Source organism: Notamacropus eugenii, chromosome 5 (assembly GCF_028372415.1).
Source record: "Notamacropus eugenii isolate mMacEug1 chromosome 5, mMacEug1.pri_v2, whole genome shotgun sequence".
Classification (NCBI taxonomy): domain Eukaryota; kingdom Metazoa; phylum Chordata; class Mammalia; order Diprotodontia; family Macropodidae; genus Notamacropus; species Notamacropus eugenii.
In genome coordinates this window covers 42209290-42232386 of record NC_092876.1, presented here as the reverse complement: position 1 = coordinate 42232386, position 23097 = coordinate 42209290, and the positions used below count along the sequence as shown (strand labels likewise).

The 23097-nt window shown below is 36.7% G+C and overlaps 1 pseudogene; it reads left to right on the top strand.

Moving 5' to 3' along the window:
• Nucleotides 1–335: 335 nt before the first annotated feature.
• LOC140507463 (heat shock cognate 71 kDa protein pseudogene) lies at nucleotides 336–946 on the top strand (annotated as a pseudogene).
• Nucleotides 947–23097: the final 22151 nt, after the last annotated feature.

The following is a 23097-nucleotide window of genomic DNA, read 5'->3' as shown; positions in this document are numbered from 1 at the left end:
GTGTTTCTCTGGGGCTATACTAAGGCAGATGAAGGTCTAGGCCCTCCAGTGTGCCTGTCTGCTTGGGGCTATATGGAGTGCTTGGACGTCTTATGCACTTTTTTGTCAGGTTGGAGGATACATGTTTCCTGGGGCTACAATGAAGCTTATTGCTGCTGTGTTTGTTTATCATTCTGGAAGAGGATCATGACATCAGGGAGATGATGACATGACTAGTAGTTGACTTTGATTTGAGTGAGGGAGGGCTGTGCAAGGTCACCAGCCTCACTTTCTCCTCCTGAGCCATCTGGGTCTAGTGACCAGATATGCATCAGGATGACTGATGGTGCCCCAGAATGGTTTATGAAGGTGAGAGAGCAGTGACAAAAGATAACAGCCTGATTGGCAAATCTGAGCTCACAGGAATCCCCTCAGCATCCAGGGGTGTTCTTCAGATAAATGTAACATTTGACATTGAAGCAAATGGCATCCTCAATGTTTCTGCTATGGATAAGAGCCCAGGCAAGGAGAAGAAGATCACCATCACCAAGAATAAAGGTCATCTGAGCAAAGAAGATATTGAGTGTATGGTTCAGGAAGTTGAGAAATACAAGGCTGAGAATGAGAAGCAGAGAGACAAGGTGTCTTCCAAGAATTCTCTGGAATCTTATGCTTTCAAGGCCACCTTAGAGGGTGAAAAATTGCAAGGCAAAATTTGTGATGAAGAGAAACAGAAGATTCTTGACAGATGTAATGAAATAGTCAACTGGCTGAAAAACAATTAGACTTCTGGAAAGGAAGAATCTGAACACCAGATGAAAGACTTGGGGAAGGTTTGCAACCCTATCATTACTAAGCTGTACCAGAGTGCAGGGGGCATGGCGGGAGGCATGATTGGTGGGTTCCTAGGGGGTAGAGCAGCCCCATTGGTGTATTTTCTGAACCCACCATTGAAAAGGTGAACTAAATACATCCGAATAAAGAGCATTCCACACAGCCTTCCAAAAATTGAAGGACTCAAATTTGTAACCAAGGCAGTAGTCCTTTAAAAGTAACATTTAAGCTACTGTGTAAATCTGGGCATTCTGAATACTTGAATGTGTGCAGAGGGAGAGAAGTAAACAACATTGCACTTCATCAGTACTTTAAATAAGTGGAAATGTCATTCTTGTCCTAGAGAATAAAATCTATTTAAAATTGGCATCATAAAAAATCAAAATAAAAAAAAATTCAAAAGAGGGCCCTTTTAGGCTAAGACCTTTTCAGGTTCTCACTGTGAGTGAGGTAACACCCATTAAGTGAATAGGCCTCTTTAAGAAATTAGTAAAGGAATGGCCCCTTTAATTAGAAAAAAGAAAAAAAAATTAATCTGGGAGAGGAAGACCCTCAGTACTGCTGTTCCAAAGAGAAACACTTAACCATTGACATTCACTCTGAGACAGAAGAGACCAAAATACAGCTATTTAGTGGAACTTGGGGGCCTCTTTAAGAAATGAGTCAAAGGATGGTCCCTTTAATTGAAAAATAAACAAACAGGCAACAACAACAACAAACAATAAAGCATGTGGTCTGGTCAGTCTGTTTTCCTACAGCTGCACTGAAGCAAGTGGTAGTGCTTAGAGCTGGAATTAACCAGTTTCCTAACTATGCTAAGGCATGACTAGGTCCATTTGCTTCCATTAGGCTCAGGACCTACCACTGGTTTGCTGAGAAGGGGCTTGTTACTGGTTTTCTGGAATACTTCTTTCCTGTAATGGACCTCCCTTTTACCTGAGTGAGATGGACCTTTCTTCAAGGCCTCCAAGTTTCTTGGGCTAAAATATTGTTTTGCCTCTTTTTTTCTGTATTTGTTGTTCTAGGATTTGTTTGGGGACACTATTTTTTGGTTGTTTGGAGGTGAATATGGGAGAGTTAAAATGATTTACTACTTACTTAGCTATCTTTGCTCCCAGAAGTTTTTTTTCTTTTTGTTTAACTTTTTATGCTTCTTTTCAGTCTTGAATTTGCAAGTCAGATTTTCTATTTAGTTTTAGTTTTTTCACTAGTAATGTTTTAAAATTTTCTGTTCCATTAAATATTCATTTTTCCAATGTAGGATTACACTCAGTTTTTCTGTGTAGTTTATTCTTGGTTGTAATCCTAGCTCTTTTGCATTCTAGAATATCATATTTCAAGCCCTCTGCTCCTTTGACATGGCAGCTGCTAAATCTCATTTAACCCATACTGTAGCTCCACAGTATTTAAACAGTTTCTTTTTTGTGCTTGAACTATTTTCTCTTTAAGCAAACTGGAACACTGGAATTTGCTTATAAAATTCCTGAAAGTTTTTGTTTTGGGGATCTCATTCAGAAGGTGATCAATGGATTATTTCAATTTCTTTTTTATCCTCTGATTTTAGGATATCAGGGGCATTCTTCCTTGATAATTTTTTTGAAATATGTTGTCTATACTCTTTGTTATCATTTATTTTTAGCAATCCAATGATTCTTAAATCATCTCTCCTCAAACTATTTTTCATTTCATTTGTTTTTCTGATGATGTATTTCATGTTTTCATATATATATTAAATATACACATATATAATATATGTGTGTATGTGTATATGTGCGTGTGTGTGTATTTCAATCTTTTGATTTTTTTTACTGTTTCTTAATATCTCATGGAATCATTATCTCCCACTTGCCAAATTCTACTTACCAAGATGTTGATGGTCTTTTCATAAATTTCTTCCTTTGTTTCATTTCTTTACCTAATTTTCCCTTATAACTATTATTTGATTTTGGAAATTATTTTAAGCTTTTCCAGGAATTCTTATTGGGTTTGTGTCCAATTGACATTTTTCTTTGAGATTTTACTTGTCTTTTTTTTTTTTATTTCATTGTGTTCTGCATCTATATTTTGTCTTTCCTTGTCACCATGGTAACTTTTTATGGCCAAATTTCTTTTTGTTGCTGTTGCTTGTTAATTTTTCACTCTGTTTATTGATTTGGAACATTATGTTAATGTTAAACTCTGTTCCCAGTGTGTGGAGAATAAGGGGCTCTATATCAAGATTCATACTTTCTTCACTGTTGTTTTTGGAGCTAGTTCTGGGGGTTTGGAAGTTTGTGTGATCTGGGAAGAAGTATGGTCACTGCTCTCTTGGTTGGCATTCTCATTCTTGTCTAGGAATGCCTCCTGATCCCTTAGGAGTGCAATTAAAATTGCCCTTTTGGGCTTCTCCTCCCTTGGGTTCAGAAACAATATTGTTTCTCAGAATCCCTAATCTTTTGGTTCTGGAAATGGTACTGCCTGTCAGGGCTTTTACTCCTCCTTTACTAAAAATGTTCTACCCTTGAAATGTGACCCAAAAGTTAATGTACCTAATGGAGTTGCTAAAAAAAGCTTCTGGTCCTGTGCCCAGTGCTAGCACAGGGGTAATCTTTAATCTCTTTCTGACCATTTTTCAGATTCCCTTGCCATTTCTGGTTTCGAAGTTCTGCAAGCTGCTGCTTCTGATTCTGTCTTCACCACCTAGTTCCATCACTAGTGTTTCATTTATATGGACTCTAGTCCTTAGCCCCCACCCTCAATATCTCAGATCATTCTTTCCAATCTCCTGTGTTGTCTTGGGCTAGAAGAAAGTCTCACTCTGACCTTTTTGTTAGATCTACTACTCCAGAATTCAACTTGAAGCATTGGTTTAAAGTTGTTTGGAGGGAATATTTGGAAATCCCAGCTGAGTACTTCTTTACTCTACCAGCTTGGTTCAGTCTCCAGAAGTCTTATCAAATTCTTTCCAAAGTTGATGAACATGATCATTCAAGGGATAAAGACTGACAGAGTAGGGCACTGTCTTGAAGTTGATGTCAGAGTATATTTTGAATTAAATATGTATGCAGAGTGAGGGATACATCAAAAGAGTCCTATTCCTATCATTCTGTTGCTTCATACTCAAGCAATTACAGGAGATCTTCTTAGAATTATTTTAATGTGGTTGGTGTACTTCTGGGAGCCAAAATATCAGAGTAAGCAGTAAGACACTCTCATTCTCCCTTACTGACATTTAAAAACCTAGAAAATATTGTCCTAAGAAAAATCCTGGAACAGTGGAGCCAGCAGAAAGACTGGGTACAACAGTCTTTTAGCAAGGAAAATTTGGGAGATTAATGGGAAAGGTCCCTCTCACTGTGGTGGAAGGGGAGCAATACAGGAGGGGAAGCATTCCAGGAAGCCAGTAGCAAGTCTTACCTCCAGAAAGCAGTGGGAGATTCTGAGTCCCAGGGTGGTGGAGCAGGCAAGTGCCAACATCAGGATTCCTCTCCTCCTTCATGCTTTGGCAAAAGTGCAGGAACAAGCATAGGCACAGGAACAGAGCAGGAAAGCATCCTCCAGATGCTAAACCTCCAGGAAACACAAGTACAAGTGCACAAGCATCCTCTAGCAGTCAAAATTCCCCATGCCACAGAGCATCCTGGGTGAACAAGAGGCCTTCAGGGGCCAGACCTCCTCCGACCCTCACTGTGAAAGCTTAAGAGCAGCCCAGAAAAATGCAGAAAATACTATTTAGACTCAGTACACTCCAGCCACCATCTCTAGGACCCCAGCATAGCACTAGGTAAGCTGTCAGACCTCTACATCCTCCAGTTACCAGCACCTAAGGTCCCAGCACACAAAAGCAGTGATCAGGTCCCTGGCCTCCAGCATAAGAAGTTTGAGATAGTGCCCCCTTTCCTCCAGCAGGAGAGATCAACTTTAAAAACCAGGAAACAGGCAAACATCATGAGCAAAAGGCAGAAATGGACAATGACCATGGATTTGTTCTATGGGGACAGGGAATATCAAAACAAAAATTCAAAAGAGTACAACATTGTCAATATACATGCATCCAAAATCTCAAAGTGGAATATGAACTAGTCTTAAACCCAAAACATCTTCTTTGTAAGAGCTCAAGAAGGATTCTAAAAGTAAAATTAGAGAGGCAGAAGAAAAACTGGGAAAAGAAATGAGAGGTGTGCAAGAGAGAGGCAATAGCTTAGGAAAGGAAGGGCAAAAATTGATTGTAGAAAACAATTCCTTTAAAAAATTACAATTGTGGCCAACTTGCTGGAGCCAAGATGGCAGAGTTAGCAGTAAGTCAGCTCTCATTCTCCCTTACTGACCTTGGGAAACCCAGAAAATACCACCCCAGGAAGAATCTAATGGAGTCAGCAGAAAGAAGGGATGCAGCAGTCTTTTAGCTCATGAGGCTAGGGGAATTGATGGGAACTAGTATATGATGGGAGACATTGCAGGAAGCCAACAGCAAACCAGTGAAAGATCCTAAGCCCCAGAATGCTGGAATGGGCAAGCACCAACATAAGGACTCACTACAACCCCACCACACCCCCTGTGCATTTGCACAGACAGGGAAACCAGCAGAAACCAGTGCAGAGAATAACCACTTTCAATGGCATGGTGGACAGGTAGCCACCAGCAGCTGAGCCTAACCATGCTCTAGCATAACCTTGGTGAGGAGGAGACCTCCATTTCCCAGACCACATGCACAACTCATTTTGTGAGATTCAGTGTAACACAGAAAACCTCACCTGGCATTGGCACATACCAGTCACCACCACCAGTTCCAAGTCAGTATCAGGTAAGCTGCAGCCTCCAGCTGCCAGAACCTGAGGCCCCAACACACCAAGCCAGTGACTAATCTCCTATTCCCAGAAAAGGACATGTGGAACAGTGCCCCTCTGTGCCCTCAGAGGCAGAGATCAATTTTAAAAGCCAAGAAAAAGGCAAACATCATAAATCAAAAGCAACATAGAAAAAAAAAAAAACAGTGACCAAAGATTCTTACTGTGGGGACAGGGAAGATCAAAACATAAATTCAAAAGAGGACAGCATTGTCACTATATACACATCTGAAACCTCAAAGGGAAATGTGAACTGGTGTCAGTCCCAAAAGGCCTTCTTGGAAGAGTTCAAGAAGGATTTAAATTAGTGAAGTAGAAGAAAAATTCAACAATTGCTTTAAAAATACAATTGACAAAATGAAAAAAAAATACACTGAAGAAAAAAATCCCTCAAAAAGTCAAATTGGCCAAATGGAGAAGGAGGAACAAAATCTAACTGAGGAAAACAATTTGTTAAAAATTAGAATTTGGCAAGTGGAAGCTAATGACTCTATGAGACATCAAGAATCAATCAAATGAAATGAAAAGAATGAAAAAAGAAAAAGTAAAATACCTCATTGTACAAAAGTACTGACCAGGAAAATAGATCCAGAAGAGATAATTTAAGAGTTGTTGGTCTACCTGAAAGCCAGAGTGAAAAAAAAGAGCCTGAACAGAATAAATCATCAAGGAAAACTGCCCTGAGGTCCTAGAAGCAGAGGATAAAATAGTCATCAAAAGAATCCACCAATTACCTCCTGAAAGAGATCCCAAACTAAAAATGCCAAAGAATGTTATGACCAAATTCCAGAATTATCAGGAGAAGGAAGAAATACTGCAAATGGCCAGAAAGAAACAACTTAAATATTGTGGAACCACAGTCAGGATTACACAGACACTTGCAGTCTCTATATTAAAAGAACAGAGAGTTTTCAATATGATGTTCTGTAAGGCAAAGGATCTTGGATTACAACCAAAGATCAACTATTCAGCAAGCATAGTGTTTCAGGCAAGGAGATGGACTTCCAGATGTCCTAAAGAAAAGACCAGAACTCAACAGAAAATTCGAACTTCAAATACAAGACTCGAGAGGCATACAAAGGTCATAGGAAAGAAAAATAACATGTTATTCAATAAGGCAAACTGTTTACATCCCTATAAAGAAGATAATACTTGTAACTCTTTAGAATTGTATATATATTATGACATTTAGAAGGGATGCCCCTAAACAGAGAACTTGGGTATAAGTTGACTTTAATGTGATCATTAAAAAACTAAGGAGTGAAAAGGAATTGTAACGGTGAAGAAGAAAGGAGGAGGCAGGAAAGGGTAAAACATATTACATGAAAAGAACTAAAAACATATTACAATGGAGAGAAAGAAGGGAAGGAGATGAGCATTGTTTAAACTTTACTCTCATTGTTGGCTCAAGGATGGAATGATATACTTAGGAAATGAACTCTAATTTGCCCTACAGGCAGGAGGAAAAATGTGAAAGAAAGGGGAGGTTGTGGTTAGAAGGGAGTGAAGAAGTAGTAAGGGAAAGAAAAGGGAAAGAATTAATTGAAGGGGAGGAAGATTGAAGGAGATGGGGGTCAAAAACAAAACTTTTTAGGAGAGAAAGGTAGAAAGGATAACTAAAAACTTAAATGGGTGGAGGGAAATAGAATGGAGAGAAAGACACAGATAGTAATCATAAGTGTGAATATGAATGAGATGAATTCTCTCATAAAATGGAAGTAGATAGCAGAATGGATTAAAAAGCATAATTCTACAATACATTGTTTACAAGAAACATTTTTGAAATGGGGGGGACACATGCAGGGTAAAGGTAAGAGGTTGGATTAGAATATATTTATGTATCAGCTGAAATAAAAAAAAAAAGCAGGGGCAGCAAGCCTGATATCAGACAAAGCAAAAGCAAAAAGAGATCTAATTTAAAAAGCTAAAGAAGACAACTATATCTTGCTAAAAAGCACCATAGATAATGAAGTAATAGCATTACTAAACATATATTCACCAAGTGCTATAGCATCTGAATTCTTGGAGAAGTTAAAAGATTTAGAGGAAGAAACAGACAGCAAAACTATACTAATGGGGGAACTCACCCTCCCCTTTCAGAACAACATAAATATAATCACAAAATAAACAAGAAGCAAGTTAAGGAGGTGAATATAATTTAGAAAAGTTAGATATGGCAGGCCTCTGAAGAATATTGAATGGGGATAGAAAGGAATATATGATTTTCTCAGCTATTGATGCACCTACACAAAAATTGACCATGTACAGGGCATAAAACCCTCAAAATTCAATATGGAAAGGCAGAGATATTAAATCCTATTTCAGATCATGATGCCATAAAAATTATATGTAATAAAGGGCCATGGAAAGACAGACTAAAATTTAACTGGAAACTAAATAATCTAATCCTAAAGAATGAGTGTGTCAAATAAGAAATCATAGAAACCATAAATAATTTCATCCAAGATAATGACAATAATGAAACAGATTACAGGATGTAGCAAAAGTAGTTCTTTGTTGAAGTTTTATATCTCTAAATATGTACATGAATAAAATAGAGAAAGATGAGATGAATGAATTGGTCATACAATTGAGAAAACTAAAAAAAGAACAAAGTTAAAATCACCAATTAAATACCAACTCAGAACTACTGAAAATCAGAGAAGAGATTAATAAAATTGAAATTCGGAAAACTATTGAAATAATAAATAAAACAGTGCTGTTGTGTGAGAATAAAACAGTAAAATATATAAACCTTCCACTAATTTGATTTTTAAAAAAAGAAAACCCAATTATTAGTGTCAAAAATGAAAAAAGCAAAATCAACAGCAATGAGAAGGAAGTTAAAACAATAATAAGGAAATATTTTGCCAACTATATGTAAATAAATTTGACAATCTTAATGAAATGAATGGATATTTACAAAAATATAAAATACTTAAATAATCCCATCTCAGAAAAAGAAATTGAACAAGTCATCAATGAACTCCTAGGAAAAATTTCTCCATGGCCAGACAGATTTACAAGTGAATTCTATCAAACATTAAAGAACAATTAATTCCAATATTATTTAGACTATTTGGTAAAATAGTCAAAAAAAGAATTATAAAAAATTATTTTTTATGATAAAAATACAGTACTTGTACCTAAACTAGGAAGAGTCAAAACAGAGAAAGAAAATCATAGATCAATTTCCCTAATGAATATAGATGCAAAAAATAGATAAAAGATTAGCAAAAAAGATTACAACAACTTATCACAAGAATAATATAGTATGACCAGGATTAATACTAGTAATGCAGGGCTGGTTCAATACAAGGAAAACTATCAGCATAATTGACCATATCAACAACAAAGCTAACAGAGTCCACATAATTATCTCAATAATGACAGAAAAGTCTTTTGACAAAATACAACACCCATTCCTATTTAAAACACTGAAAAGCATAAGAATAAATGGAGCTTTCCTTAAAATGATAAGTATTATCTATGCAAAACCATCAGTAAGCATTATATGTAATGCGGCTAAACTAAAAGCATTTCCAGTAAAATTGAAGGTGAAGCAAGGATGTCCATTATCACCACTGCTATTCCATAATAAAAGAAGAAAAATAAGAGAAGAAAAACACAATAAGAGAAGAAAAACAAATTAAGGGAATTAGAATAGGCAAAGAAGAAACTAAGCTATTACTATTTACAGATGATATGATGATATACTTAGATAACCCTAGAGAATCAAGTAAAAAAACTACTTGAAATAATAAACAGCTTCAGCAAAGTTGCAGGATATAAAATAAACCCACAAAAATCCTTGACATTTCCATATATTAGTAACAGAGCCCAACAGCAAAAGAAAAAGAGAAATTCCATTTAAAGTTACTGTACACATTGTAAAAAATTGGGGAGTCTACTTGCCAAAACAAACCCAGGAACTATGTGAACACAATTACAAATCATGTTTCACACAAATAAAGGGAAATCTAAATCATTAAAAAAAAATTAGTTGCTCATAGGTAGGTCAAGATAATACAATAAAATGACAATTCTACATAAATTAATTTATTTATTCAGTGCCATAATAATCAAACTACCAAAAGCTATTTTATAGAGTTAGAAAAAATAATATCAAAATTCATCTGTAAGAACAAAATTTCCAGTATATGAATGGAATTCATGGAGAGAAATTCAAAGGAAAGTGGTCTAGCTATCCTAGATTTTAAATTGTATTATAACCCAGTAATCTTTAAAACTACTTGATACTGGCTAAAAAAAATAGAGTAATGGATAAGTGGAATAGGTTAAGTACATAAGACAGAGTAATCACTGACTTCAGTAAGATACAGTTTGATAAAGCCAAAGACCCCTGCTTTTGGGATAGGAACTCATTATTTGACAACTACTTGAAAAACTGTAAAATGGTGTGGCAGAAACTGGATATAGACCAACATCAAAGACTGTATACCAAAATAAAGTCAAAATGGATACAAAATTTAGATATAAAGTTGATATTATAAGCAAAAAATGAGAGAAAGGAATAGTTTACCTGTCAGATTTATGGAGAACAGAAGAATTTTTGACCAAATAAGAGACAGAGAACATTATGAAATACAAAATGGATAATTTTGACTAAATTAAATTGAAAAGTTTTACATAAACAAAGTCAATGCAATTAAGATTAGGAGAGAAGCAGACAACTGGGAAACAATTTTTATAATGAGTGTCTCTGATAAAAAATCTCATTTCTAACAAAATACAGAGAACTGCGTCAAATTTGTAAGAATACAAATCATTCTCTAATTGAAAAATCATCAAAAGATATAAACAAGCAGTTTTCAGATGAAGAAATTAAAGTTTTCAATAGTTATATGAACAAATGCTCTAAATCATTATTGATTAGAGAAATGCAAATTAAAATAAGTCTTAGTTACTACATCATACCTATCAGATTGGCTAACATGACAAAACAGAGAAATAATAAATGCTGGAGAAACAAAAAGGAGGAGGCAAAAAAGCACAAGTCATATCACATTAAGAAACACAAAATCTATTATGGTAGAGGCAAAGAAAAAGAGGTAGATGAGTATTGTTTGAACCTCACTCTCATCAGATTTGGCTCAAAGAGAGAATAAAATGCCCAGGTATAGAAATCTAACTTAACCTAAAGGAAGTAGGAGGGGTAAGGGGAAAGAAAAGGAAAGGATGGATAGAAGGGAGGGAAGAAGTAGTAAGGGAAGAGGAAAGAAATGGGAATGGGCTAATAGAAGGGAAGGCAGATTGAAGGAGGCAATCTTCAAAAGCAAAGCTCTAGTAAGAATAGAAAGGGGTAAAGGAGAAAAAAGCATAAATGGGGTTGGGGGAATAGGATGGAGAGAAAGATGCAGATATTACTCATAAATACGAATGTGAATGGGATGGACTCTCTCATAAACAGAAGCAGATAACAGAGTGGATTAAAAATCATAATCTTACAATATGTTGTTTACAAGAGACATATATAAAACAGAGGGATACACACAGAATAAAAATAAATGGTTAGAGTACAATATATTATGCTCAAACTGAAGTAAAACAAAAACAAAAAGTAGGGGTAGCAATCCTGATCTCAGACAAAGCAAGAGCAAAAATAGATTTAATTAAAAGAGACAAGGAAGGAAACTACTTCCTGCTAAAAGGTACCATAGACCATGAAGTAATATCATTACTAAACGTTTATGCACCAAGTGGTATAACATCCAAATTCTTAGAGAAGTTAAGTTAAAGGAAGAAATAGACAACAAAATTATACTAATAGGGGGCTTCAACCTCCCCTTCTCAGAACTAGATAAATCTAACCACAATACAAGCAAGAAAGAACTTAAGGGGGGGCAGGGAGGATCCAAGATGGCAGAGTAGAAAGACACACGTATGCTAGCTCTGAACCCACAGCCCATAAAATATCTGTAAAGAAGAACTCCCAACAAATTCTGGAGCAGCGAAAACCACAGAACAATGGAGCAGATGAGATTTCTGTTCCAGAGAGCCCTGAAAACCTGATGCGAAAGGTCCATCGCGCCTCGGACCCAGAGCAGAGCCCAGCCCTGCCTTGGCCGCGTGGCACCAAGAGTAGCAGATCCAAGCAGACTTCAGGGACAGAATCTCCAGGGGCTGTGCGGGTCCCTCCACCCACAGGTGAGAAGGGTTGGTGAGAGGGTCTCTTTGGCTGGTCGAGAGGGGAGTGGGGTGTCCCCATAACTCAGACCCCCTCAGCAGGCAGCAGTGGGGGCAGTGGCAGACAGGGGCTCCCCAAGCAGGCAGGAGCTCGGATCCATTGTTGAAGATCTCCACATAAACACCCTGAGGGAACTGAGCCCTGTGAGGCAGCCCTGCCCCCACCTGAGCACTTAAACTTAATCTCACACTGAATAGCAGCCCTGTCCCCTCCAAAAACCCTGAGGCTTGGAAGCAGCATTTGAATCTCAGACCCCAAGGCCTGGCTGGGCGGATCTGGAGGCGTGGAGGGGGTGGAAAGAAAACTCAGAAGGCAAGTCACTGGCTGGGGAAATGCCCAGAAAAGGGAAAAATAATAAGACTATAGAGGGTTACTTTCTTGGTGAACAGATAATTCCTCCCTTCCTTTCTGATGAGGAAGAACAATGCTTACCATCAGGGAAAGACACAGAAGTCAAGGCTCCTGTATCCCACACATCCAAAATAAATATACCATGGGCTCAGGCCAAGGAAGAGCTCAAAAAGGATTTTGAAAATCAAGTTAGAGAGGTGGAGGAAAAACTGGGAAGACAAATGAGAGACATGCAAGCAAAGCATGACACCTTGCTAAAGGAGACCCCAAAAAATGCTGAAGAAAATAACACCTTGAAAAATAGGCTAACTCAATTGGCAAAAGAGGTTCAAAAAGCCAATGAGGAGAAGAATGCTTTCAAAAGCAGAATTAACCAAATGGAAAACGAGGTTCAAAAGCTCACTGAAGAAAATAGTTCTTTCAAAATTAGAAGGGAGCAGATGGAGACTAATGACTTTATGAGGAACCAAGAAATCACAAAACAAAACCAAAAGAATGAAAAAATGGAAGATAATGTGAAATATCTCATTGGAAAAACAACTGACCTGGAAAATAGATCCAGGAAAGATAATTTAAAAATTATGGGACTACCTGAAAGCCATGATCAAAAAAAGAGCCTAGACATCATCCTTCATGAAATTATCAAGGAAAACTGCCCTGAGATTCTAGAACCAGAGGACAAAATAAGTATTCCAGGAATCCACAGAACACTGCCTGAAAGAGATCCAAAAAGAGAAACTCCTAGGAACATTGTGGCCAAATTCCAGAGTTCCTTGGTCAAGGAGAAAATATTTCAAGCAGCTAGAAAGAAACAATTCAAGTATTGTGGAAATACAATCAGGATAACACAAGATCTAGCAGCTTCTACATTAAGGAATTGTAGGGCATGGAGTAGGATATTCCAGAAGTCAAAGGAACTAGGACTAAAACCAAGAATCACCTACCCAGTAAAACTGAGTATAATACTTCAGGGGAAAAAATGGTCTTTCAGTGAAATAGAGGGCTTTCAAGCATTCTTGATGAAAAGACCAGAGCGGAAAAGAAAATTTGACTTTCGAATACAAGAATGAAGAGAAACATGAAAAGGTAAATAGCAAAGAGAAGTCATAAGGGACTTACTAAAGTTGAACTGTTTACATTCCTACATGGAAAGAAAATATTTGTAACTCTTGAAACTTTTCAGTATCTGGGTAGTGGGTGGGATTATACACACACACACACACACACACACACACACACACAGAGACAGAGAGCACAGAGTGAATTGAATAGGATGGGATCATATCTTAAAAAAATGAAATTAAGTGGTGAGAGAGAAATATATCAGGAGGAGAAAGGGAGAAATGGAATGGGGCAAATTATCTCTCATAAAAGAAGCAAGCAAAAGACTTTTTAGTGGAGGGAAAAAGAAGGGAGGTGAGAGAAAAACATGAAGTTTACTCTCCTCATATTCCACTAAAGGAAGGAATAAAATGCACACTCATTTTGGTATGAAAACCTATCTTACAATACAGGAAAGTGGGGGAGAAGGGGATAAGTAGAATGGAGGGGAAGATGGAAGGGAGGGCAATGGGAAGACAGAGCAATTTGAAGTCAACACTCTTGGGTAGGGACAGGATCAAAAGAGAGAACAGAAGCAATGGGGGGCAGGATAGGATGGAGGGAAATATAGTTAGTCTTACACAACATGACTATCATGGAAGTCATTTGCAAAACTATACAGATATGGCCTATGTTGAATTGCTTGCCTTCCAAAGGGAATGGGTGGGGAGGGAGGGATGAAGACAAATTGGAACTCAAAGTTTTAGGAACAACTATCGAGTACTGTTCTTGCCCTAGGAAATAAGAAACACAGGTAAAGGGGTATAGAAAGTGATCTGGCCCTACAGGACAAAAGAGAAGATGGGGACAAGGGAAGGGAAGGATGATAGAAGAGAGGGCAGATTGGTGATAGGGGCAATCAGAATGCTCAGTGTTTTGGGGTGGGGGGAGAGAACAAATGGGGAGAAAATTTGGAACCCAAAATTTTGTGAAAATGAGTGTTAAAAGTTAAATAAATAAATTAAATTAAATTTAAAAAAAAGAAAGAAGTTAAGGAGGTGAATAGAAAAGGGATAGATGAATATGTTACGTAGTATACCAAGACAAAATCCAAATGGGTACACAATTTAGATATAAAGGATGATACTATTAACAACCTAGGAAAGCAAGGATCATTTACTTGTCAGATTTATGGAGAATGGAAAATTTATGACCAAACAAGAGATAGAGAACATGAATACAAAATGGATTATTTTGATTACATTAAATTGAAAAGTTTGCATAAACAAAGCCAATGTAACCTTGTTTAGAAGGAAAACAGAAAGCTGGGAAATAACTTTTACAATGTCTCTCATAAAGTTCTCATTTCTAAAATATGTAGAGAAGTAAAATTATAAGAATACAAGTTATTCTCCAATTGATAAATGGTCAAAGAGTATGAACAGGTAGTTTGCAGATGAAGAAATTAAAGCTATCTATAGTCATATAAAAGTGTTCTACATCACTATTAATTACAGAAATGCAAATCAAAGCATCTATGAGGTAATATATCACACCTATGAGATTGCTAACATGGCAAAACAAGAAAAAGATAAATATTAGAGATGTTGGAAAATTGGACTGATGCCTTGTTGGTGAAGTTGTGACTTGATCCAACTATTCCAGAGAACAATTTGGAACTATGCATAATGAGCTATAAAACTGCATACCCTTTGACTCACCAATGCTACTTCTAGGGTAGTGTCCTAAAGGGACCATAAAAAAGGGGAAAGGAGCACATGTACAAAAATTATTTACAGCAGCTCTCTTTGTGGTGGCCAAGATTTGGAAACTGAGGAGATGCCAATCAATTGGGGAATGGCTGAATAAGTTGTGGTATACGAATATAATGGAATTCTATTGTTCTCTAAGAAAAGATAAGCATCTGGACTTCAGAAAAACTTGGAAAGACCTACATGAACTGATACTGAGTGAAGTGAGCAGAATCAGGAGAACATTGTACACAGTAGCAACAAAGTTGTGGAATAAGTAGTTTTGATAAAATTAGCTCTTCTCAGCTCTAAGTCAACTCCAAAAGACTCTTGATGGAAAATACTATCCATATCCAGAAAAAAGAATTATGGAGTCTAAATGCAGATCAAAGCACACTATTCTCTTTTGTGCTCTCTCTCTCCCCCCCTCCCTTCCTCTCTCTCTCTCTCTCTCTCTCTCTCTCTCGTTTCTTCTTCCTTGTGGTTCCTTACATTGGTTCTAATTCTTCTTTACAACATGAGTAATGTGAAAATACATTTCAAATGAATGTATATGTATATCCTATATCAGATTGCATACCATTTTGAGGAGGGGAATGGGAAGGGAGGGCGAAAAAGTCATATGGAAAATCATATGGAAGTGAATGTTGAAAACTAAAAATTAATTAATTTTAAAAAATGTTTTCATATGTTAAAGTATTTTAACTTTAATATGGTTTTGCTTGCAGAGACTGGCTCTTGGGTATATGTTTATAGAATATATAAGCCAGGTTTTTTTCCATTTCCTTTTCTAGCACAAATTGATTTTAAATGGAAAAATGAAAAAAAAAATCCACCCTTCCATGAACCAAGAATATTGATATTGGCCTGATCAAGCTAGGGACAAGGGGAAATTATATGGGAGATAAAAACAACAACAAAAAAAAAAAAAAAAAAAAAAACTTGTGTAAGAAGTTGAGTTATTTTTCCCTTTCAAGTCATAAATGAAAGCAATGCAATTCAATCAATAAGGCACAGGATCTGGAATCATATAGGCTTAGGTTTCAAATCTATCTCAGGCACTTATGTTCTATGTAATGGTGGACTAGTCACTTAAACTCTCTTTGCCTCAGTTCTCTCATATCTCCAAATTTACAATCTTGTGAGATCTGTGTAGATGGTGATATACTCTGGGACTTTGATACACCATGTGGAGGAACTGAGATTTAATAGAATAAGTACTGACAAAGGAAAATGAAGAACCCCAACTTCAAAGCAGTTTTAGTAGAGTCAGAATAGTTACATGCCACATATCTTATAATGTGGATACTGTTTCAGGTAAGGTTGGGGCCATGAGCCTTGTAGGTGCTTTAAAATAAAATGGTGATTCTGAAATGTATAATTCCAAGACTCATCACTTACTTAGCATCTATAGCATTTACTTAGATGTCAGGAGATCCCATACTCTGCTCAAACCTCAATCTACTCCATAAAATGAATATAATGATACAGTACTACCTAGTCCATTGCTTTATAATTATTATCTTTATTATCATTATTATTAACTATAACAATATTTACCTAAAACTTACTCTTTATGCCAGGCACTGTGTTAATTATTTTATAGTTATTTTCTCATTTGATCCTCACAACCACCCTGGGAGGTAAATGCTATTATTATCTCTATTTTACAAATGAGTAAACTGAGGCAAACAGTGGTTAAGTTAATTTTTCCCCAGGGTCACACAGGTAATAAGTATCTGACATTAAACTTAAACTCAAATTTTTCTGACTCCAGCATGGTACTAACATGAAATAATTTATGGATTTTAAAATACTATAAAAAATATGAATTTTTCTTTAATAATGTCCTAAGGTTTTATTTTGTGAGTATAGATTATAGATAAGCCACAATAATTATATTGACAACAGGAATAGTTAGCCTGAATCTAGTGTTGTTGCTATAATTTTTATTATTTTTTCAATGATAAAGTATTTATTTTTCTCCTCTTCTCCCCAAGGAAAGTGGTGATGGGAAGAACAATAATTCTCTTCATAGAAACACACTCAAATTTCTACATTTGCCACATCAACAAACATGTGCCTTATTTTATATATTACTATTTTACTCCACATTCAAGAAGTGGATTACATTCATCATTAATCCTCTGGGATCATGGCTGCTCACTGCACAGATAAGAGTTTCTAAATCATCCTTTTCACAATATTAAAATTATAGTGTAAATTGTTCTCTTGAATCTGCTCACTTTACTCTGCATCAGTTCAGATGTCTTCCTAGGTTTCTCTAAAACTCTCTCTTTTATATATTCTACAGTAAACTAGTATTTCATTACGTTCTTATGCCACTGTTCAGTTATTTCCTAGGTGATAGGGCTGGTTTTCAAGTTTGTAAAGCACTTGATCTACATTATATCCTTTGGGTCTTTGAACAACTCCATAAAATGGGTACAGCATGTGTAGAGAAGAAGAATATGAAAGTCTATTAAGTTACTTATTAATTAATAATTAGTATGTGTCAGAAGCATGATCCACAATAATTTCCTACAGAACCAATTTCCAGGACTATCACACATGCCTTCTTAGATCAGCAATTAATTTCTTCTATTCAGCTCCAACATGGAGTGGTCTTACTCCCATTAGCTTCAATTCTTTAATGACTTCTGTCACAGAAGGCTCAGAATGGAGATTATGTCACAGAACATGTAAGAGTTCTAGTCTAAATAATAAAACTGTTAAAAAGAGAAAGGTCAATCAGCTCTGACTTCACTGACTGGATTTTTTGATGTTATAAAGAACTTTAAGGCAGAAACCTCTATGAAAACCAATGTTTTAACTGAGTCTGGATTCAAGAAGTCTCTGACATGAAAACTGGGGACCAAATTTAATAAGATGAAATGAAAGGAGAAACATAAAGATGATACTTTGATTCAGAAAATGATTTCACAAGTAGAAGGTGGAGGATGTGTGGCCACACAACAGTCTGTCAGATGAATAACAACAACAATAAAGATTTAATTAAGTGTATGTTTAATATATCAATATGTGATATGGCAAATAAGAAATCTAATGCTCTTATCAGTGGTGTTAGGAGAGTGGGATGATAAGGGCAACCTGGATGACAAAGGATTCCAAGTTCATTCCATCTGAGAAGAATACGAAGGAGCTGGAGAACTTTAGCTTGACTTGAAAGGACAAGTTAGTTCAAGTATTTGAAGAACTCTCTTAGGGAAACAATAGAGCAGAACTAGGAAAAAGTAAGGATTCCAAGAAAGGTCAATGTAGATTTAGTATAAGGAAAAACTTCATAGCCTCTGGAATTACTAACATACTCAACAAACTTCCTCAGGAGGAAGTGTGGTCCCTTTTCATGAGGACATTCAAGTAAATCCTGGCTAACCTCTGGTCAGTGTTTTATTTGCAGTACATTTCTCTAGTGAATAGGGCTACAATTTGGGTACTATATTCTTCAAAGTTCTCTTTGAGTCTTCTTTCACCCAAACTCACCACTCACACTACCTCATCAATTTGTTTTCTTTTACTAGTCAGCTAGAAGATAAAAGTGAATCAAAGCAAAAGCATTTAATGAAATAACTTTGTAGGAAATTTAGCGATAATCTTATTTTAAAAAAACCCTACAATTTCACTAAGACTTTTGGGACATCATTTACTCTCTCCAAAGACATGGGGAAGATGAGCACAGATAATAGGATCATAGACTTAGGGTTGGAAAGGACTTAGAAGGTCATTTAGTCCAATATTCCCATTCTACATTTGTGGAAACTTAGACCTATACAGGTGAAATGACCTGTCTAATGTCACCTAGTTTGTTAGTGGAAGAGCTTGAATTTGAACCCAGGTCCATCAATATCAAATTCATCCTCCTTTTTACTGTACCACACTACTTACCCTTTGAATGGAACACAACACACTCAAAACCTTCCTAAGTTGTTATTACTGTATCCTGTCTATAATAAATACAAAATATAAGCATGAACTTGTACAGAAACTACTAAAATGTAGGTAACAAATAGAATTAGAGTATATACAAAAATCAGTATACACATAGGGAACATGTGACCAGGGCATACATGTGAAAAGGCAACACGTATTTCTGCTACTGCAAGATAACTGAAAATTTCTGCTACTATACTCATGTTGCCCTTAGTAGGTTGGCTTCTTACTGTGCATTGTTCCTTGTTGGGCCCACTCTCAGCTGAGCACCTTGCAACTGCTGCTTCTCTCTGGCTGAGAAGGCTGTGGTGCTCCTGAGAATTCTCTCTGCTCTTCTCTCTTTGTTTTTTGTTTTTTTCCTAGCCTGCTACATACTAGATTTCAGCTGCAGTCCTAACCTATTGTTCTACTTCTGGCAGAAAAGGAAGAGGGAACACAGACACTAATGTCTTAGCTTCTAACTTGGAGGCAAAGCTTCCTCACTTTTTTAAAGAGGGAGGATCATCCTATACCCAGTAACTAAAATACTGAAAATTGACTTTGTTTTCTTAAAGAGAAAGTAGCCAATCTATTCCCAGAGTCAGCCTCCATGGGCCAAAATATTTGGGAACATAAAAGAGCTAATCATGTAATGAATGTCCATGACTCTGTCTGAAATTATTTTGCCCAAGTAGGACCAATACCATTTTCCCAAGCTTCTGTCTGACTTATGGTTAGGATATCCCAGTACAGTTACTCTCTTAGGGGGATCCTGAGTTTCAAAAAATTCAGGAGACTTGCTCAAAAAATCTCACAGAAATGTAATGAATCTGAGGAATTGTGATATTTTCCACCTTAGCTGTCATATCCTCTGGATATTCCCTGCAAATGAACAGTTGGAGGAAGGTAAAACATGAAAAACTAGTGTAAGCACATTAAATAAATAGATGAAAGAATGTGCTTAGCAAGTGTTAACCATATAATAAATTCTTAAATGCTTGTTGATGTGAATAAATGGGAATAATTTATTAAGTACTTACTATATACAACAGGAAATACATTCTAGTAGGAAGAGACAACAAATATTTGAGAACAGAGACAAGAGAATCATGTTTTGATTTGGGAAGTAATATGGATGATTAAAGGAGCCATAGGGGCATCAATTGATATTCCATTTCCCAAAGCAATAATAGTAATGATTTGAATGCTGTTGCATGGATGGAGGAGTATGGGAGGGATAATATATGTATGGCAAGGACGTGGCCAGAGTGGATGATAAAATGGGAAGTAAACAGTTCCCAGTTCATTAAATATAGTGGGCCATGTGTACTTGCTCTGTCTGACCCATCTGTCAATTGATCGCTAAACAAGCTATAAGTAAAAGTTTATTCTATGCTTGGCACTATGCTAAGTGGTAGGGATCTAATAATTAAAAACAAAACATCCCTATCAGGAGAGCATGACCCTGGGCTGAGAGTTTCTAAGTTGAATCCATTGAATCACCCAGAATGTGGTCTCATGAGGTTCAATGTTCCTATGGGATCCACAGATGGGCACATGAAAACCAACTATTAGATATATTTAGTCAGATGGGATTTGAACCTATTATCTAGGCTTGAGCTTTCTAAATATAGTTGACCAGATATTTGCAGTATGCTGCAAGGTTATTTCTCAAAGAACTGGGATTTCTTTGTTCTAAATGCTTACCTTCCACACAAATGTCCTAGGATGTGAAGTATCTTACATTACACACAACGTAGAGTTGACTCTTAGTTATGTCTTGAACTACATGGCTTCTGAGGTTCTTTCTGACTCAAAGATTCTGTGATTCTGAGATCCTATTATTCAACTTCCCCTACATTTCCTATTGGTTCCAGTTTTGTCCAATTCATTATCTAAAGGGCCAAGAAAGACACCATGGTGTGTTAACAGTGGAGGCTTGGAACCCTTTTCTCTGGAACTTTATAAAAACAATTGTAGACTGACAATCCATTTAGTAAAGTGATGGGTTTTAAACTTTGGACACTTTTATGTCCTTTCCACCAGTAAGATTCTTTAAACTCCAACAGGGTGTGGGAAGCATGTTTACTGATTGCTAGTCTTTTTGTTTGGAGCTGTATTTCTCTTTCTAATGAATCTTAACCTTCATGGCTTCCCCAAAGGCTATGTCTTTGTACTTTCATTCACAGCCCCAGTTGGATACAATGGGGAAAATGCTGACCAGAATATCCATGAATTCTTCATTTCTGATTAATAATTGGACTGAAGAGATTCATGGTAGATAAAAGAAGAGCACTTCATTGAGTTTCTCAGACTTCATGGCAGTTGGTGGCACAACTAATTGAGATTTAGGTTCCCCCCATTAACATTTCTGGAATGGGCCAGCTGAATTCAGGATATTGGGCTCCCACGAACACAAAAAGGGTGAAATTCAGTATCAGAACATCTCTGGTTGTGCATCATGCCTGATATCATCCAAATGAAATCACTCTAGGGGAGCAGATGAAAATTTCACAAGCCTCCTTTGGTGAGGATTTTGCTCCGAGCCTTCCTCCCCTCACAGAACAATATGGGGCACCATAGTTTGCTGCATGAGGAGGATGGTTATGATACTTTCCAAATCACAGGAAATAACTCCCCTTGCTGAATGGAAAGATGATCAAAAGAGGAATTTCAAAGGAACCATTCTCCTCTTGAAGCCTATTCTCTTATGCCTCTCTCATTTCATCTTCTAATCCCTCAGGCCTATTGGTATTTCTTTCTGTTGCTTCTGTGTTCCTTCTAAGAATGATTCCAAGTTAGGCAGTGACCAGGGAGTTATTTATGCATACAACCATTATCTGGAATTTCTTAGTTAAATTTTCTCCCTGCTTATCCATGATGTCTTCTTCTCCTATTAGAGAGATAAGCTTTAACTTCATTAATACTTATTAACAATGTTTTAAATGACAGTAACTTCATTAATCATATAAACTTAATGAAAGATTTAAAGCTAGAGGCAAAGCTAGAGGCAGCGAGGTGGAACAGTGGATTGAACAGCAGATCTAAATGTTTACTAGCCATGTGACCCTGGACAAGTCAATTAACTTCTATCTACCTCAATTTCTTCATCTGTAAAATGGAGATATTAATAGTATTTACCTCTCAGGGTTATTGTGAAGATAATGTGATATAATATATGTCAAGCACTTTGCAAAATTTCAAATGTTAGGCATAATGATGGATGTGAAAACTGAGGCCAAGAGAGATTAGCTAATTTACTCAAGGTCACTGAGATACTAAGTGACAAAGGCTTGCTTGGAATCCACATCCTCTTACTTGTGAAATCCAAAAATGTTTCCACTATGTCATACTGCTTAACATATCTTTGTCAATGGTATCCTTGAATCTTTGATACCAGAGAGAAAAGGAAAAAACAGCAAAGCTCCCCTGAATGAGGAGCTGCTCTGTTCTTATTTAGCCAGTGACTTTTGGCTGCCTTGGTAAGCAGCCTTGGGATGGAAGCCATTTCAAGTCAGTTATCCCAAGCTGACTACAAGTGGTAGAGAACTTAGAGAAACTGCATGTGTGATCAAATAGTCCATGCTCATTAAGTACTATTATTGACACACCCTTGTTATCCTCCCCATTGCCTATTCAAACTTCTGTCAATGACTCAGTTTGTAAATTTCCCTTCTTGTTCTGAGTAACAGTGGTACAGTAGATAGAGTGCTGGGCCTGGACTCAGGAAGACCTGAGTTCAATCTGACTTCAAACACTTACTAGCTGTGTGACCCTGGACAAATCACTTCACCCTGTTTGCCTCAGATTCTTCATCTATAAAATGAGCTAGAAAAGGAAATGACAAACTTCGAAATTATCTTTGCCAAGAATACTCCCAGTGGTCTTGAAGAGTTCATATACGACTGAACAATAGTTCCTTGTTCAACCTCTCCCATTCTATTTCTGAGTGGTTGTTGTTTTCCTGTTTTTTTTTGGGGGGGGGGACATTATCAACAAACACATGTTTATTAAGGGCTTATTATGTCCCCAGACTCTGAGGAACAAAGGATGCAAAGATAAAAATGTAAACAGTACCTGTCCTCAAGAAACCTACATTCTATCTCCTCTGTTCTTACTCATGAATTAAAACACATCAGAATAAAACACCCATCATTTTATGCCTTACTGGTCTTTC